Source organism: Ostrinia furnacalis, unplaced genomic scaffold (genome assembly GCF_004193835.3).
Source record: "Ostrinia furnacalis isolate ACB-3 unplaced genomic scaffold, ASM419383v2 OfSCF2311, whole genome shotgun sequence".
Lineage (NCBI taxonomy): Eukaryota > Metazoa > Arthropoda > Insecta > Lepidoptera > Crambidae > Ostrinia > Ostrinia furnacalis.
In genome coordinates, this window is record NW_021132550.1 from 356,137 (window position 1) to 369,156 (window position 13,020).

Below are 13,020 nucleotides of genomic sequence, written 5' to 3' on the forward strand. Positions count from 1 at the left end.
AAGTGTAATACAATTAACCAGTTCCCGGAATTAAAAATATTCGGCGGGTTAACGTAATGAAACGAAAAGACCTCAATTCAAGAGCTAAGAACCGACGAGGGTAACCATGCTGTCTGAAAATACTGGTCAAACAGGATTTCTTTTGGTACAAAGTTGATCTTCTTTAAGTTGATCATGTTTAGATTAAATACGTTTGGTGCATAAGTAGATGATTGTATTAAAATTCATAACAAGACTTTTATCTACGACTAATTAATAATGATATGCTACTACTCTACTACTAATGTTTTCATCTAAATTATTAGAACAATACCTATGCACCGTTTAATAGTTTATAACTTTAAAATACTTGGGCTATAAGTTAAATAAACTATCGTTCGTTACACCAGAAGCGATTCTGTCTAAAATCCTTCCAAATTCAATAGAATTTGGTGTCCATACACTAAGAGGATTTCATTCAGAGTCATGACTGGCGGGAGGCCGCTTCATGGTGCTTGCTTCATTTATTATTTTTTCCGCTTTTATACCTTCGAAATGTAGTTTTAATCATTATTTTATTTGAATTAGCCCGATCTGCAATGTTAAGTGAAGTTTTTTTATAAATATTTACGTAAGTAGATAGTGTTTCAGGTTAATTAGATTTTTTAAATAAAAGAATAAATATGTGGAAGAGATGTAAACAATAAAGAAAGTTAAATTTTCCATGTTACGAAGTAAAGTATTTTCAGTAGGCTCAGGTAATTTTTTTGTCTAATATCATCAGAATTTTTTATTTTATAAATTGATGAAAAATTTTCGACTCGTAATTGGAAGATAATTTTTTCCACGTTGTTACTTAGTAAAATTGAAGAAAACTATTTAATTTTTTTCTGAAAACAATCGGGCGGTTATCACAATGCGCCGCGCTCCGCCGCGGTCCGCGTGATTTCATATAAAAAAACCCGCGCGCGGACGCGTTGTCAGTGTGTTGTGCCGCGCGTGTTTTCTATACAAACTGAGTAGTCCAGTCAATGAATGCCTTAACGACGGTGTAGAGAGAAAACCGTGGAACACAATTTCTGACCTCGGGACTTTATTTAGCCTAGTTAGGTGGTGAACATAGCAAAAGTCCCCGCCCTTAGCCCTTGAGCCGGCGGGGAGAGGGGGGTTTAAAGGTACCACTTTTCGGTTTTTCGCTTAATCCTCGGAAACTATGCGTCCTAGTGACACGACTACTATGAACCAAAAAAAGCTTATTCAATTTGCTACAGGTGAGACCGTCAAGTTTTTCTATATCTTGTATAGTTTTTGCGGCATCTGCTCTAGAAGGTCTGTAAAATTGGAAATTTTATTGTTGTCTTACATGTTCCTTTCAGGAGAAAATCGACTAAATCAACATAGAGCAAACACTATAGACATGCGGGAGCATGTTAAGCCTAGTTCCATGGAGGGGACTGCACCGTGCGTATATTTAGACGAACCAATTAGAGCCACTTTTGACTCCTCATCATTCAAAAACTACTGTGCATTAACACTTCAAATTTGGCTCATGTATTGAGACTTGCAAGATGTACATCAGCTTCAAATTTCATAAATATACCTCAAACGGTTATTTAGGTATTGACGTTCAAAAATCGATATTTAGAGCACTACTATCTATCTATCACATGTGAAATGTTAAAATTTACTGGTTTTTTATTTGTTCCTTTGTATTTACATAACTACCTTTCTGGATGCCAAATTTGAACCTTCGAGGTCATCTGGAAGTGGTTAGAATTTGGTCTATAGGTCAGACATGTAGATTTTTGGACGTCAATATCTAAAGAACCGTTTGAGGCATATTTATGAAATTTGAAACTGATGTATATCTTGCAAGTCTCAACACATGAGCCAAATTTGAAGTGTTAATGCACAGTAGTTTTTGAGTGATGAGGAGTCAAAAGTGGCTCAAAGTGATTCGTCTAAATATACGCACGGTGTAGTCCCCTCGCAGGAACTATGCTTAACATGCTCCCGCATGTCTAGAATGATTGCTCAATGTTGATTTAGTCGATTTTCTCCTGATGGGAACATGTAAGACAAAAATAAAATTTCCAATATTACAGACCTTCTAGAGCAGATGCCGCGAAAACTATACAATTTATAGAAAAACTTGTCTATCTCACCTGTAGCAAATTGAATATGCTTTTTTTGGTTCAAAGTAGTCATGTCACTAGGACGCATAGTTTCCGAGAATTAAGCGAAAAACTGAAAAGTGGCACCTTTAAACCCCCCTCTCCCCGCCGGCTCAAGGGCTAAGGGCGGGGACTTTTGCTATGTTCACCTCCTAACTAGTCTAAATAAAGTCCTGAAGTCAGAAATTGTGTTCTACAGTTTTCCATCTATAATGCTTTATTGACTGGACTAGAGGTACTTGCATACAATGATTAAATCTGTCGTCCCGCGAACCGCGGCGGAGTGCGGCGCAGTGTGATAATCGCCTCAATGGCTCTCCCTTTTAATTTTTTTCAGGCGTTTTTCACGGCACGTCCATAAAAGTTCACATGTGACGGAGGCTGGTATTAATGCTCGTCACCAAGGCCGTTAACTTTAAGACCAATAAAAAAGTTTCCGCGTTGGGCGGTTAACTTTGCAAATTGGAGATTTATTGTGTTCGCTTGAGCTTGGGCGGCGAGTACAGTCTGTCTCAGGAAGGGGTTGAGTAAGATCAAACTACAAAATTACTGCTTTTTTGGAGTCGTTGCTTGAGTTCTATGATCCAAGTTATTTCTTAGAAATTCTTTAAAATTTGATTCAGTTTATGTTAGTTTACGACTTAAAAAAGCTTATTATTTATACTATCTCAGGCTGGGTTGCACTCTTATTTTGACTTTAACAAACGTCAGAAATCTGTCAAACTCCATGCAAAACACACCGGTTATCGAAGTTAGTGTTAAAGTTAGGTGATGCAACTCAGCCTTAGTTTATGCCTACGAAACTTGAGAAAACTCTCATTAAGGTATTTTGCTGGCTGACGTTACTTTGCAAATTGCTCACTTTGAAAGGTTAGGCTGTAGGGTAGTGTGCAGAATATTTACAGGCCCTATGTTATTAAGTAGAGTAAGAGCATATTTATGAAGAAGCTTTTTAGGCAAAGTAGGTTGATTATGTGAAAAGATGGGTGTGTGTGTGTATCTCCACATTGAAGCCTATCATTAAATATTATACTTAAATACTAGCGGCCGCCCGCGACTTCGTACGCGTGGATCCCGTTTTACCCCCTTAGGGGTGGAGTTTCGTAAAAGTCTTTCATAATGGATGCCTACGTCATAACAACTACCTGCATGCCAAATTTCACCTTTTGAATGGTTTCGCTGTGCGTTGATAGATCACTATATCAGTCAGTCAGTCAGTCACCTTTGAGTTATAATATTTAGATATTGTGCCGTTTATAGATGATACTTTACATTTTTAGTGTTAAATAATACCATAGTGTGCAATAAGCTTAATGTGCTATGTTCTTTACCTTGGTATAGTGTACTCGTAGTGGAACAGAAAGGCCATGGGTGGACTGTAAATATTAAAATTGCGTGTAATTCTTTACTATAATAGGAGAGTAATTCTTATCAAGTTTCGCTCGCGAACCGCAGATTGCTCGCGTTCGTTCGTAGTCGTTTGCTGCTCATTTGGATCTCCCATGACGCGTTTCAGCTAGCCGTTGATCGTTCATGGTCAGATAAAATTACGTACCTCTGCTAAAATTAAAAAAAAACATGTTAAATTAATGAGGGCTAACGTTTTTATACTTAACAGTTGGCACCCCTGGCGATTGACAGGTCCTTACTCTACAGTGGCGCCTTCTTGATGAGTGCAAATGCGATAGTCAGTCCTCCTACCACTTTAGCGCTCACCTGTTGGTGCCACTGTCTTCGCTACTAGCAAGTGACAGGACCTTACTCTACAGTGGCACTACCTGGTGAGCGCTAAAACGATAGCCCTCATTGACTCAATCTGATATTGCTCTCAAAAGTAATTTATCAGCAGCTTTTTAATTTCAGTTGATCGACGTTCAAAAATCCCGAAACTTTTTCAATAATCTGTCTTTCCAATCACCCGCGTTATCGGTTTTTGAATGAGTTCCTCAAACAAATTCCTGGAATAAATTCTTTCTGGACCAATTTGTCAGATGTCCACTGTAATAAATATTTTCCTCTGGCCACCGCTTCGCTTATCCACTTCGGTATAAGGGTTGCCAAAAATTAAAAGCCTGAAACTTGAAATTCACAAAAATATCAATGCTACACAATCTGTGAAAACTTAAAAATCTGTTTTGCATTTTGCTATCGGGCGACTTTAGCTTATAGCTATCGTAGGAAAATACGTATGGTAAAGTGAATGAGTATAAAAAAGTAGTATTTTGTAACAGAAAGTTGCACAACTTCAAATGAAATCATCGAGGTAGGGTAAAAATGGTAGGGTAAAAAGATTATGAGACATGTAGAGGCTCCTTAAGAGCAAAATGACGATTTGTAAGAACTATTTATTAATCTAAACAAATAAAGAAATTTTGACTTTGACTTTGACTTCGAGAAAAGCATATCACGATCCGTTTGCTTTAGTAATCACACAAAAAATCATTTTTTCAGATCCCTAAGATGGCAACCCTGCTAGAAATCATCCGTCTTCATCGCTTGTGTTTCTTTTATTGGTGCTATTTCTGTATATTTTTCGCTCTTTGGCGTTTATTGAATTAACTTTTTGCGCTTTGTTTGAGGTTGGAGTGATGTTAAGAAATGTTTTGTCTAGGTTTGATAAGCCTTTTTCTTTTTAACTTCTTTTAAACTTTTACTTTGTATCATCGGGAAAACCTTTCATAAATGATAAAACCAAATGAAATTACTTTGTAAATATCGCCCTGCAAATTCGACAAGCTTTTTTGCTTCGATTTTTCATAAGGCCCAACTTCTGCAAAAGAAAGTCGACTTCTTCCACTTTGTCCATCTCTTTTATCCACCTCAGACTACTAATATGAAAGACTGAGAAGGATAGAACAGTATTTCTCTATCGTTTTGCGAGATAGACCTGGTGGAAGCGAATTTGATCCGGTGCGAGTGACGCGGCCGCGACAGTAACTAATGGAGGCAGGAGCTGACCCTGGCAGCTTTCACTTCACATCTTGGAGACGTTGAAATAAGAAAAATATAGGATAGCATTGAGTTACATGTAATTAATTAGCCTCCCCCAAGGTTTTCCACAATGAACGGTCCTACGCTGCCCGCATCCAGGTTCTTCCCGCGACCTTTACCAGGGTGCAGGCCTTTGTCCAGCAGTGGACGTCATTTGGCTGAAACGAACGAACGAGCGAACATGTAATTAGCTAGGTACATACTCGTACATTAAATTGTTTTCTTAATTTTTGGTTATTTATGTACTTACTCTCATCTAACAAAAAGGATGTATCTTTTTAACAAAGCTGTAAACCTCCTCCGGTTTACCACAGTAGTTCAGGGGTCAGGGGCAGGGGTCGACGGGTATCGAACTATCGACTCAAATCGGCGGAGGCAACCGTTAGGCTATTAGTTCCTCATCTGTTCGTTCTTTTTATTAATTACCTACCTATGTTAGTGCCAAATAAAATACTCGTAAGTACGGATGAAGATCAACTGTGGCATTATTATGGTCCAGTTACTGAATTGTCATTTTTAGATAAGGGTTAATCCCGTAGAAATCCTTCAACATTTCTATAGCTAGAGCACGCTCCCAAGGTCGGGGTGAGGCGCTGCATGCGGAATGCTGATGCGTCGCCCTTGGCATTAAGATAGGGTGTGGGTAGAAGTGATGTAGGTCAGAGCTTAGGCAGTTAAAACCACCGAGTCACAGAGTTATGTGTAGGGAATGTCCTAGATATGAGAGCAAAAAAAGCATTTAAACCTTTCTTCTGGCGCAGTCGGGTAACGGGACTATTCCCACCTCTCGTTCCCACCACTGCAACTCCTGTGTACCTAGCCAGGATCTACAGCTTGACCGTCATAAAAACCCAACCAATGAAAGTCAAGTTTGTCCCGGGGTAAAGTCCTGTTTGTAATTTATGTAAACAGTGCCACTTTCTTTCTTCTTTCTCCACTGAGCAAATTGTGTGAAGATAAAGTACGAGGCTGTGTGTATGTAACCCCATCTCAATCATTATTATTTTGTCAACCAACTTCTAAATAGTTGCTATTCTCGACATACTTAGATTGATTTGTTGATTTTGATAAAAAAATTGCGCTTTTCTGAAAAATTTAATCTTCGAAACTCGTATGAAGCAAATGTCAAATCGGTAAAGTGATGTTTAGTTTAATACATCAGCGACTGAGACTGTGATTTGTAATCTCAGCTTTCACGACCCACCCACGCAAGAGTGGAGGGAAAATCATGCACTCGATTACAAGAAGTATTTCACTGGAAATGCAGAAATTCCAATATCTAATACCTGATGTTATTAAATATCTGCCAATATTAAAATAAACATTTTTCCGAGTAAGTAATATGACGAGTAGGTACACTTCCACATCTAAAAGTACGTAAGTTATAGGTACGTCTACCGTAGTGAAATGTTACTTAGCTTTACTTGTGTTTGTGCCAATAGACTTTGAAATTGCTATTTCATAGATCTTCTAGCAAATATTGTGATAAAAGTAACTTTAATTAGACTGAACTATTGTAGTGATGTCAAAATTACTTACTTCCATTTGTAATCAGACTGTTGACCCAAACACTAGGGCTATTGAAAGATAGGTGCTAATGTTACGTTACAATACAATATTTAGGTATTTATGCCCGTTTTCACCACCAATCACTAATTTTTAAGTGACCCCTATGTTAATACACAGGAATTTTGTTTTAATAGGGGTCACTTAAAAATAAGGGATTGATGGTGAAAACGTTCTTTAGTCTACTGGCGCAAACTGAACACGCCTGCGAATAAAAAATCAATGTAAAAAAACCTTTAGAAATTGTAATATTTAGGTGACAATCTGGAAAAATAATGTAGTTTTTCATTTGATTCAACAATTTAATAAAAAAAACATCTTTCCAAAGGACCAAAACTGAACTTGACTCTATAACACTGAATTAAATAAAAAAACATCTTTCCAAATCTCAAAGGACCAAAACTGAACTTGACTCTATAACACTGGACTAATTCAGTATAAAACTAATCCATTGCGAGGGTGGAGGAATAAAGTCAGGGACAACCGCCGGCTGCATACTGATCCCGTCGTGCGTGGGACTGGATATTGCGAGCCGTCCCTTTTGCATTTCAATTATGATTTGAATGTCTTTGATACATGCTTGGCAGTTGAATAAAGGTTTTTCAAGTTTTCACAAGTATTCGGAAGCATCTTAATGTTTTTCCGCGGAATAAGTAAATGGCTCCCAATGGTTCCTGTAATATTACACAGTGTTCTGGTCTCCAGTTCTGTTACTTGAACTTGGCTTGATACGCTACCGCGTGTCTAGATAAATAAGGCGTAGCATTATGGTTACTTATTCACTTTCTTGAACATTTCTCTCCCTAACAAGCTCCAACGAACCCGCGTGGTAGAGTATGTTTAGTTCATAGTTATTTACAACCTATATACCTTTACGCAGTTAGGTCAAATTTATGAAAGTATAGTAACAAATTGACCCCATCAATCCCAACCATTTTACAAACCACTTACCCTCAATCTTTGGAACATGTCTGTATCTCTTATCAAGTGACCCATCCCTCAAATGATGTCAAAAACGCGAAAAAACATCTGTCACCTACCATAACCACATAACTATTGCCAGTCAGTAAAGGATTCTCTTTGTATGCCACGTAAGGTCCATTTATAACTGAAGGATATGTATTGTGGAGCTGCGATGCAATACAATACAAGAGTGGAGCACCTTGACTGATGGGTTGTCACTTTTGACACGGTAATACGTGCTTTTGATGTATAGCCAGTCTACTACACCATCCCAGCTCACGGCGTGGTGTAATCTCCAGTACCTCTAGCATGAACAACTTTCGTCTTCGAAACGTTTGCGTATTTTGACAAAATTGGATACTCCAACCTTCGAATTAAACGATATCGTGACAATTTTGATTCTCAAAATAAGTTTCGTGCAATCATTTCTCATACTAAGTTCACTTTACTACGACACGTTCACAAGGGCGCTGTTGTAGATTTCGTACTAAATCTTTTGATGGCGATTCGAATACCCAAACGATTCGAACTCGAAAGTTTTTCGTGCTAACCGTACATGATAGTATTAATGTTTGACGTAAAAATCTACAGTAATATTGTAAAGAGGAAAGATGATTATTTGTTAGTTTGTATTAAGTAAGCTCCGAAATACAATACCGATTTTAAAAATTCTTTCACCATTAGAATTCCAGACTACCATTAGAAATTTAACTTTTTTTTTTATCCACAACGAGGAAGCTCTTGGCCTGTATCTAATAATTATAACTACTAATAATTATGACTATTTGAATTATTAATAGCGATTGAAACAAAACGACTATTTCAAATACGATTTGACGATAGAGCTATCCACTAGTCTAGACAGAATAAATGGTTTACAGTTAGGTAGGTACAGACAGTGCTATCGATAACTTTACTATTGATGCCATTGACGAAAACATCAGAGCACATATTTAAAAATTTAACCAATTCATTTATCTCCGTAACAGATTTAATCAACTCCCGCGTACTCGAAATCGTCGCCAGGAGTGTCGTCACTATTAATGCCCAGATTAACTGGATTTATACAAGTTTTAAATTAAGTTTTAATATAGTTTATATTTAATCACTCTCTCTTCACAATAAATGTGATAGTTCCTTAGCCAATAATTTTACTACATATACCATCTATAACTGTCTCTGTATCTCCGCAGTTCAGCTCAGATAATCTTCGTATTTACAAAGTTTGTAATTTATATTCAAACAAATTCGTATTTATTATGCTCTAATACTTTTTAATTAATACTCGTAGTATTGACTTGTTGTAATATTACCGATAGATTGTAGAATATTAAATGTACTCGAAGATACTATTCATTTGATTGCGTTTTAGTTCTCTCTCTTCACTCATTTTTGAGAAGATTCAGATTTTTAGTAACGTCTGATGACCTATTCTCAGATGCAAGTCCTACATTATTAGGTATCTGGAGTTTAAACTTGGCCGTGTGAAGTTCCCGTTCCCACACATTTTGAATTCCAGACATTATGCAGCGTGATCAATGCCCATTGTTCGCGCTGCATGTCGGATGAACTCGAGGCTTTCTCTGAGTTGTGCGGGCAAAATGAATTAGACTATGACGTGTACATGGTTATGAGTTTTTGAAATACCAAGCTCCAAAAATTCTGCCCCTTGCGCCCTTTAATTCATTCAGGTAACCAAGACCTTTCACTTACTAGAACTTGTCAACCATTTCTCCTGGATTTCAAGTAACTACCTACATAATGTTAAAAACTTTAATGAAATAAAAATCCGCACCATAGTTATTATCTATAGGTAATTAGGTGTCTATTGGAAATATAATGGAACTGGTTATTTATAAAGAAAAAATTGGGCCTTTTTCTTTTTTGAGAAAATTAAAGTTACATTAGATTTTTTTAAAAGAGGTTTTATTATATTTAGTTTTATCAATAATCACTAAGTAATATCAGTGGTCTGGTATTAGCCATAATATTTTTATTTGACCATACATAGGCCTCATGATCACCGTCATCTCTGAAAGAAACGACCAGTATAAAGGGCCCTAAATAGTGTTGTGGGTCATAATAAGTCACACATAAACAATGTTCTGATTCTGATATACGTGTTTACTATTTCGTAAGCTTAGGTCTATTGTATGGAAAGCACATCAAGCTAAACACAGTGGAGTCTTATCTCATTGTAATACAGGCTATTTTGCAACAAAAATGTAGAATCTGATGTGCCACTGTCGTAGCGTACTAGCAACATTTTTTCACTTGAAAAAGGGTGATGGGAAAAGGCCAAGGAAAGAACAATAAAGTTGAGTCTAAGTTTGCTTTATGTTTGTTTATGTTTACGTTAGTACCATAGTCCAACGAGACTATCTAGACTTTGGCGGTCTAGGTTCATATCCCTGAAAAGACAAAACAAAGTACCTACCTATCAACAGTGTTTAGTCACTAATCCCATATTTTCCAAAATCATCATACTCATAGTCGCTAATTAAATAATTCCATATTTCCCGAAATCTTCATACTCATTAATTTCAACTACAGGACGTTCACTTCTGAACATAGGCCTCTTCTAATGATTTCTATATTGACCGGTTGGTAGCGTGCCTTCCCGCGACCTTGAGGTCGTCGGTCCACCTTGTGGGTGGACGTTCTGAGCGTAAAATTTTGAAGTACTTAGGTACATATTTTATAATATTTTTTAAATGTAAACAAAGCTTGAAGCCAAACGTTTTAATAATTAATTCCAAACAGAAACAAAAGTCTCTAGTTATTCTCAAACTAACATTTAATAATTAAGTTTGCAGCGGAGACAGGCAACATTCTAGATGTTTATTTATTTTGGTCTAGACTTTAATGTTTTCTCGTCAGACTGGCAATAAAGCTTAGACTGAAATGTTTATGAATGTTTTGAATACCGACGGTTATGCTATGCTGTAGAATAGTAGGTACTCGTAACTTCAGAAGATTTTCTCCAATGGAATTTGAACTTTTTGAGTTAAATAGAAGGTTCAAAATCAATCGAGAAAATGAAGTTTTTTTAAATATTATTTATTGTTAAAGATTTACCATCAACATAACATATTTTTGTAGCAAAAAGTTAGCTTGTAGTACCTAAAAGGTACTACTTAACTAAAGTCAAAATTAATTTATTTTTCTGGTTTACTACAGTAAACAAATGTATTAAGTAGTCGCAACGCAGTCTGCGTCTTCACCCACGTGAAATCTCCACAAACTTTCGCATTATAATATTAGTAATTAAGTAACGTTTAATGAATAGCGAGAGGCACTACCACGCAATAATATTAAATTCACTAGACTTATACACAAACTTTCATTTCATTTTGGGTGCTACTTTGCAAACAAAATAGCTTAATTTGTCGACTACCCACATATTTAGCAGGTGAATTAAATTACAAACAAGCGTACTACGTTGCGTATACTATAATTAACTTCTCGTAATTAATATAGGGAGAACTCTATCGAGGTCGCCAGTAAACGGGTGCTTTTAATTACGCGTACTTAATAAACTAAATGGTAACACACCCATTACTCGGATATGAGTCAGCCGTGTGTACAGGGTGATTTGCCTTCATTAGGTACACTTTAAGCTTCAACCACACCAACGCGTGTGTACAACCACCACACCATACGGAGACTACAAGTTTGCTCGTAGACATTAGCGAGAAACTACCACCACTTGCTCTAAAAAAATGTGCGATTTGATTTAATATTCAACAAATTGTTTTGTCTGAAACCGAACTCCGGCAATTTCAGCCGGAGATTAAAAAAAAAAAAAAAAAAACCACCACACCAGTAGGTACCTCTAGCATGAACAACTTTCGTATTCGAATCGTTTGCGTACCTATTCGACAAAATTCGATACTCAACCTTCGAATTAAACAAACGATAACGAGACAATTTTGATTCGCAAAATAAGTTTCATGCATCCATTTCTCATACTAAGACACTTTACGACACGTTAACAAGGGCGCTGTTGTGGTTTTCTTAATAAATCTTTTGTTGGCGATTCTAATACGCAAACGATTCGAACTCTTAAGTTTTTCGTGCTAGCCTTATACAGATCGCCATCGCCGGAGCAATCATAGGCCAATGACAGTCCGCGCGACCTGTCATTGGCCTATGATCGCACCGTGATCGCGCCGGCAATGGCGATCTACACGCGTTGGTGTGGTTGAAGCTTTAGCCAGAACAAAATGTTGATCTATCTTTAAAAAGTGATTTCAAAAGGCCTTGTATTTATTTATAGTCGTTAACTGGCGAGAGGTGGCGCTGAAACCGGAGTAGAGGCTCTTAATTTTCATTCACTTTGTAAGTTAGTTGTAATTTTCCCCAATTTAGATTTTTCGCGGAACACCAATATTTTTTAAAAGCAGCTAGAGAATCCCTAGAAAACGTATTTAACTAAGTTTCTAACATTTTACCGAGAAAATAGAATAAAATAATAAATAAGATGATTCCGCGAAATATTGGACACAGACAAAAGAATATTGGAAAAACAAGTTGATGTTGAAACTATTAGTTAGGAGATTAGAAAATATTGAACGTTGCTATTTTATTTTTCCATCAATTTTGTTATAAATTCTGGCGAAATTAAATAACGTAATTTATAAAAATGTTTTTAAGGTTAGAACTTGTTTGACACAAACAAAAGGCATAAAAGGTCTTAAAAAAGTTCGAACCTCAAAAAGTTTCCTATGCTTTTAAAGTTCCAATTTAAAAATGACTTCGTAAAGTGGCGCACCCTGTAGCTAACATTAAGGCCCTAGAGCGGCGGTAATGCAGCCATCCATTACGCGGACACTTGCCTCTCTGCGATAACATTTTGAACGCTTTCCATTTTGCTAACACCCTGTAGGTACTTAACCTTGGATTTTAGTGGCTTTTGCCGAAAGTTGCTGTTACGGAACATGCTTTTACGTTTTAGCAATGGTTTTAGTGACCGACATAGCTCGCAGAATTGCTAAAATCAAGTGGCAGTGGGCGGGGCACATAGCTCGTAGAGACGATGGCCGTTGGAGCAGAAAAGTTCTCGAGTGGCGACCACGGGCTGGAAGACGTAGCATGGGCAGGCCTCCTACTAGGTGGACCGACGATCTGGTGAAGGTCGCAGGAAGAGCCTGGATGCTTGCAGCGCAGGACCGTTCATTGTAGAAAACCTTGGATGAGGCCTTTGTCCAGCAGTGGACGTCATTCGGCTGAAACGAAAGAACGAACGAATGCCCAGTTTTAGCCCAGTTATTTTGAGCGGCTCAAAGAGGGTAGCGGGAGAGCGCTAGATGCAGGCCGCTACCAATCCGTCAAAATGGAAATCATT